This window comes from Anolis sagrei, chromosome 4 (assembly GCF_037176765.1).
Source record: "Anolis sagrei isolate rAnoSag1 chromosome 4, rAnoSag1.mat, whole genome shotgun sequence".
In the NCBI taxonomy this organism is placed as follows: Eukaryota; Metazoa; Chordata; class Lepidosauria; order Squamata; family Dactyloidae; genus Anolis; species Anolis sagrei.
In genome coordinates this window covers 110,686,400-110,692,978 of record NC_090024.1, presented here as the reverse complement: position 1 = coordinate 110,692,978, position 6,579 = coordinate 110,686,400, and positions in this window count along the sequence as shown.

The window sequence follows — 6,579 nt, the reverse complement described above, 5'->3', positions numbered from 1 at the left end:
TGGCTAATCCCAGACATTTGTAGTGAGATCCTAAAGGCTTCTGGAGCCAGCTTCCATGCCCACAGAGCCATACCCTCCAATTTCACAGCAGAAATGAGAAGGATGCATGCCCTATCATCTTGCCCAATAGCCTGCTCTTCATTACATCAGTCTTTCTCCTCCTTCTCTCAAACTATGCATATATTATCAGCTGTTTTGCTGGTGTAGTTATTGTTTTGTGGCTGATGACTATTTGTGAAGCAGTACAGAAAGATTCATAAGCAAAACATAACAGAGCGGCTATTGAAGAAACCAGTAACAGTGGAAGTTGTGTGCAATGCAACAGCACTAACTAGCCCACTGTCTGGCTGCATATTGTAACTATATAGAATTTAATCTTTTGAAGAGGTATATTTGAGGTTGCACTATTTCCTGATTGTGGATAGAAAAGTATTTAATTGATCTTACTAGTATGAGAGCTGGACCATAGGGAAGGATGAGGAAGAAGATAGATGCTTTTGAACTGTGGTGTTGGAGGAAAGTTCTGAGAGTGCCTTGGACCGAAAGAAGATCCAACCAGTCCATACTTCAGGAAATAAAGCCCGACTGCTCATTGGAGAGAAGGATAGTAGAGGCAAAGATGAAGTACTGTGGCCACATCATGAGAAGAAAGGGAAGCTTAGAGAAGACAATGATGCTTGGGAAAATAGAAGGAAAAAGGAAGAGGGCTGACCAAGGACAAGATAGATGAATGGTATCCTTGAAGTGACTGGCTTGACCTTGAAAGAGCTGGGGGTGGTGACGGCTGACAGTGAGCTCTGCCGTGGGCTGGTCCATGAGGTCACGAACAGTCGGAAGCAACTGAACGAATGAACAACAAAAGTGTCCCTGTCAGAGGCCTCACTGGCTGGTATCTATCATAATCCAAGATGGAGACCTCCTGCAATGCCTGATGGAGGAGGAGGTCCCGTGGGGCTTGGTTAGCTGTTCTTCATTCGCTGCTTCTCTGAAGGAAGATCCGTAGATCAGGCCTGTAGCTAGGATTTTGATTTGGGGGGGGGGGGGTGAGTCTGAGTGAAAGAGAGTCTACTCTAGCAAACCTTTTGTATTGTTACTCCAATACCCCCATGTATATGGGATATATTGAGTATGGTGATCAGAATAAACGTAACAGTTTAAATAATGCACTTGCGGACCACCATGAGAATTTCTACATGCCTGCTCAAGATGGTGGGTTGTCTCATACTAGTGCTACTTCTTGTGAGAGAACCACCCTAAACCTCACGAGAGATAGCACTAGCATGCTAGCGCAAGACTATCTGCCATCTTGCATAGGACCCACTTGTGGGGCATGAGCTTCCTCCTTTGGTTCTTAGCTCGGATCACTGTCCATAAGTCCGAACAGGAAATCCAATGAATAATGGCTTGTATCTTGAATTTCATAAGTTGGGACACTCATAAGTTGAGGTTCCACAGTACGCTAAATTCTATACTTGGCCTCACTTGAACAGATTCAAGTAGTAAGCATTACTGATTTAAAAAAATAGACACCAATTAGAGAAAATGTAAAACCAACATTTTACAGTATTAAGAAAACTTAATTAAAGATAGGAAAATTCTAAGGATTTGAAGCTAACACAGAACCAAGTTTCCTTTTTAGTCAAACTGAGACAATACAAAGACAGAGAAAGAAATGAAAGATCTCTGAGATTATCAGTATATTTTTCCAAGGGATGAGGATGCAGGAATAAGATATGATGAGACCTTGGGTCATTGAAAACTACTTCACCTTGCTGTGCATGTGTGTGTGTGTGTGTGTGTGTGTGTATATATATATATATATATATATATATATATATATATATTAGGGCTGTCCAACCATGGAAAAATTTGTTTCTAAAATCGATTCGTTTTTTGGGGGGTTTTGCGTTTCGATTTTTAAAAGAATTCTGAAATTTTTCTTTTAAAAAGTTCGATATTTACGAAATTTCGTAAATTACAAAACAATATGAAACAATTACAAAACAATTACAAATCGATTCGTTAATGGCGGACGCAACCACGCAATACGCTAAAAAACCTCCAAATGGGACAGGGGGAACTTCTGAAGCTTCCCTCTCCCTCTGTTGTTGACTGTTGATGTGATATTTATAATTTTTTTCACTGATTAAACAAACAACAACTATAAAACTTGCCCCAGACATGCGGAAATAATAACGAAACAATTTCAAAACGATAACGAAACGAATACATAACGAATTCGAAACAATTACGAAACGAATTAAAAATTTGTTTCGTTTTTTAGTTGCTCCTGAATGGTTCGTTATCACTTCGTTATAAAAAAATGAATTTTTAAAGAATTACGAAATTACGAAACGAAACCGCCCAGCCCTAATATATATATATATATATATATATATATATATATATATATATATATACACACACACACACACACACACACACACACACACACACACACTTAGCTGAGAACTGCATATTTGGATTCAAATGGAGTAAATTGTAGGGGTGATACAGATATTTGATCTGCATCTGGATCTTGCTCCCTTCTTAACAGCTTGTTTATTTTAATTTTAGTTGTAACATGGATTGTATGCTGTATGTGTCAAGTGTATTTGTCAAGTGTTTTGATATGGCCAATGGGCTAATCAACAAAACAAATAAACAACAAACTAACTTTTTAATGCAGAGCGTTGTTACATGTCCAACAACTGTGACCACTTTCAAAGTTCATTCTTCTCTGTGTATGTGTATACACATTTTTCCAACTAATACACTTTAGTGTTAGGTACACTGTACAGCACAAATGAAGGTCATAAAAGACTTGGGCAAAGTTTTATGTTATTGATAGGCGTTAATGGCCAGTGACTTTGAATGATGGGTGCTGATCTGAACAGATTCTTGTTCTACCTGATGGGTCTGTGGTTCAAATCTGGGGGAGGGGGGCATCTTGTGTATTTTTGATTGAAAGTGGGACAACTCACCCTGTTGTAACTACCTTTAAGGAACTTCCCAGCAATGTACAGATTCCCATTGTGGGAGTGGTTGGAAAAGAGTTACAAAACTCTGTTGAAATTTATGGAATGCAGAATTGGAAAGTGAGAGTTTGCATATCAGTTTCTATATATGCCTGATGCCCCATCCACACTGCCATAGAATCCAGATTCTGAATCCAGATCATCTGCTTTGAAGTGGATTATAGGGCAGTGTAGACTCATATAATCCATTTCAAAGCAGTTAATCTGGATTCAGAAATTAAATTATACAACAGTGTAGATCCAGCCTAAGTATCCACTTCCTTTGATGACACCCCAGATGGGATCCCATAGCCAGTGTCCTTAGAATGCTCTTTGATTGTAGGTGAACTATAAATCCCAGCAACTACAACTCCCATTGTCATTAGGCCATAACAGTGGGACAGGACCTGCATATTCCCATCCTTGAGAACACTCTCGGAAAAAGATAAGGGAAAACCATTCAAAAGTGGCATCTTTCCCCACTATATTTGCATTAGATATATGGGTTGAATCACTCTGTTTCCAAAGTATTAAAGCAAGTACAAAGTTGATTTTCAGAGCACATTTTTATTCAATACTAGCTGTCCCCTGCCACACGTTGCTGTGGCCCAGTCTGGTGATTTGGAAAATAAAGAAATGTGAAAGTGTTGGTTTCTAATATATGTAATTTCTTTATGCTTGTGGGTAAACAGTATTTGATTATGTTTTCTTGCCCTGGTGAAGGGAGTTGGACTGGATGGCCATAAGTATTTTCTATTGGTCATAGGGGTTCTGTGTGGGAAGTTTGCCCCAATTCTATCTCTTGTGGGGTTCAGAATGCTCTTTGATTGTAGGTGAACTATAAATCCCAGTAACTGCAACTCCCAAATGTAAAGGTCTATTTTTCCCAAACTCCACCTGTGTTCCTAGTTGGGCATATGGAGTATTTGTGCCAAGTTTGGTCCAGATCAATCATTGTTTGAGTCCACAGTGCTCTCTGGATGTAGGTGAACTACAACTCCCAAACTCAAGGTCAATGTCCACCAAACCCTTCCAGAATGTTCTGTGATAGTAGGTGAACTATAAATCCCAGCAACTACAACTCCCAAATGTCAAGATTATATTTTCCCCAAACTCCACCAGTGTTCACATTTGGGCATATTGAGTCTTCATGTAGAGTTTGGTCCAGATCCATCGTTGTTTGAGTCCACAGTGATCTCTGGATGTAGGTGAACTACAACTCCAAAAACAAAGGACACTGCCCACCAAACCCTTCTAGTATTTTTTGTTGGTCATGGGAGAATTGTGTGCCAAGTTTAGTTCGGTTCCATCGTTGGTGGGGTTCAGAATGCTCTTTGATTGTAGGTGAACTATAAATCCCGGCAACTACAACTCCCAAATGACAAAATCAATTTTTTGAGTGAAGGACATACATTGGGTTGTTAGGTGTCTTGTGTCCAAATTTGGTGTCAATTCATCCAGTGGTTTTTGAGTTCTGTTAATCCCACAAATGAACATTACATTTTTATTTATATAGATTCCAAAACACTTTTTGAAAGCACACAACACTTTCAGAGGTTTCTTCAACTAGGAAGAAGTCTGCAGTGAGCTGAAGACTGGTTCTTCTTCTACACTAAAGTTGGATCTACACTGCACTATATCTCAGAGTCTGATTGCATATTATCTTCTTTTAACTGGATTATATGAGTCTACACTCCCAGATAATCTGGGATAAACAGATAATCTGGGATCATATCCTGAGTTATATAGGGCAGTGTAGAGCCAGTCTTAAATTCCCCATGAAGGTTGAAGAAGAGCATATCCACATTCTTCTTAGGAAGAAGGGCCAGCATCTACTGCTTTCTGAATGAACTTATTTGTGTTTGAACTAAACATTTCCCTCCATTGCCTATGGTATTTGTTCTATGGATTGTTGGTCTAAAGACCATTTATACCTGGTGCCCTATGGTATTTGCCAAGCACCACCCACTCTGCTGTGATCCAGGAGTTTCATAACAGACATGCAATCCATTTGAAAGGCAGTACATTTTTGAGCACTCAATCAACACAGAACAAACAAGTCAAGTCATTCAGGGTAGGCTGCTAATGTTTCCTAATGCTAATGTTTAGGTGGAGTGTCTTTCCTAATCATTTGCATCCATTGATTTATCTAAGTGGGGAAAGGTTGCTCTATTTTCAACATGACATGCCTTCAGATGCTTAAAGATAGCCCTCATATCACCTCTCAATCTTCTGTTCTCCGAGCTAAACATACTCAGCTTCCTAAGTCATTATTTTACGAGACTTACATTTCAGACCTTCCCCACCCATTTTTAGATTTTGCATTCAAAACTGTACATTGTATTTCAAGTGAGGCCTCACCATAGCAAAATACAGTAGTAGTAGTAGTAGTACTCCATCCAATCTGGACATTATATCCCTGTAGATGCAGCCTAGAAAGGCATTGGGTTTCTGGAGCATCACATCACACTGCTGTTTCATGTTTAACTTGTGGTGTACCAAGAGCTCTAGATGTTTTTATCACATGCATTGCTTTCAAACTAATGACCTCATCAGATGGAGCATTTTCCCCATCGTAGTACACTTCATCTCCATTTCAAGGACGAGGAGGCACACAGTCCATCAGATGATGTTTGTTGATTTCCAGCCATCATCTGTTGTCCTTCGTTCTTGAAATTGAGATGAAGCGTGCTGAAAGGAAGGAGCTCAGAACATGTGAAGTAATCATGTTTCTATCCTATTGGTGCACACTGGAACCATAGCTAATGCCAAAAAGCACATGAGATGAGATCTGACAGATTCACCCATGTTGAATTGTTTCAGTGATGTGGAGGAGTTGGCGTTCTTCATCACTTTGCTGTCACTGCATTTTCTCCTTAATTGTAATCTAGGCTTGAAATTGTGCTCTTCTTAGCTTTTAAACATCATAATAATAAGGAAAGGAAGGGAATCCATCCACACTGGTTTAAACTGATGCGGATCCATCCACACTGGTTAAAATTGCTTCTCTCGCAGGAGGGAAAGGAAAGGAAGGGAATCCATCCACACTGGTTTAAACCGACGCAGGAGGGAAAGGAAAGGAAGGGAATCCACCCACACTGGTTTAAACTGAGGTGGATCTATCCACACTGGTTAAAACCACTTCTCTCATGGGAGGAAAAGGAAAGGAAGAGAATCCATCCACACTGGTTTAAACTGATGCGGGGGGGGGGGCAGAGGAAAGGAAGGGAATCCATCCACACTGGTTTAAACTGATGCGGGGAGGGGGGGGAAAGGAAGGGAATCCATCCACACTGGTTTAAACTTATGCGGGAAGGAAAGGAAGGGAAGGGAATCTCTCCACACTGGTTTAAACTGATGCAGGAGGGGAAGGAAAGGAAGGAAATCCATCCACACTGGTTTAGAGCACTTCTCTGGCTTGAACCGAGAGTCCGACTCACTTACTGTTTCATGAGAGAAATGGTGGGAAAAGCTTCAGGAAGGCAAAGGGACTTCCAGTTTCCTTAAAAACTTTGAAATTGCTTCAAAAAGGAGATTGTTCCGAATTTATTCTGAATTATGA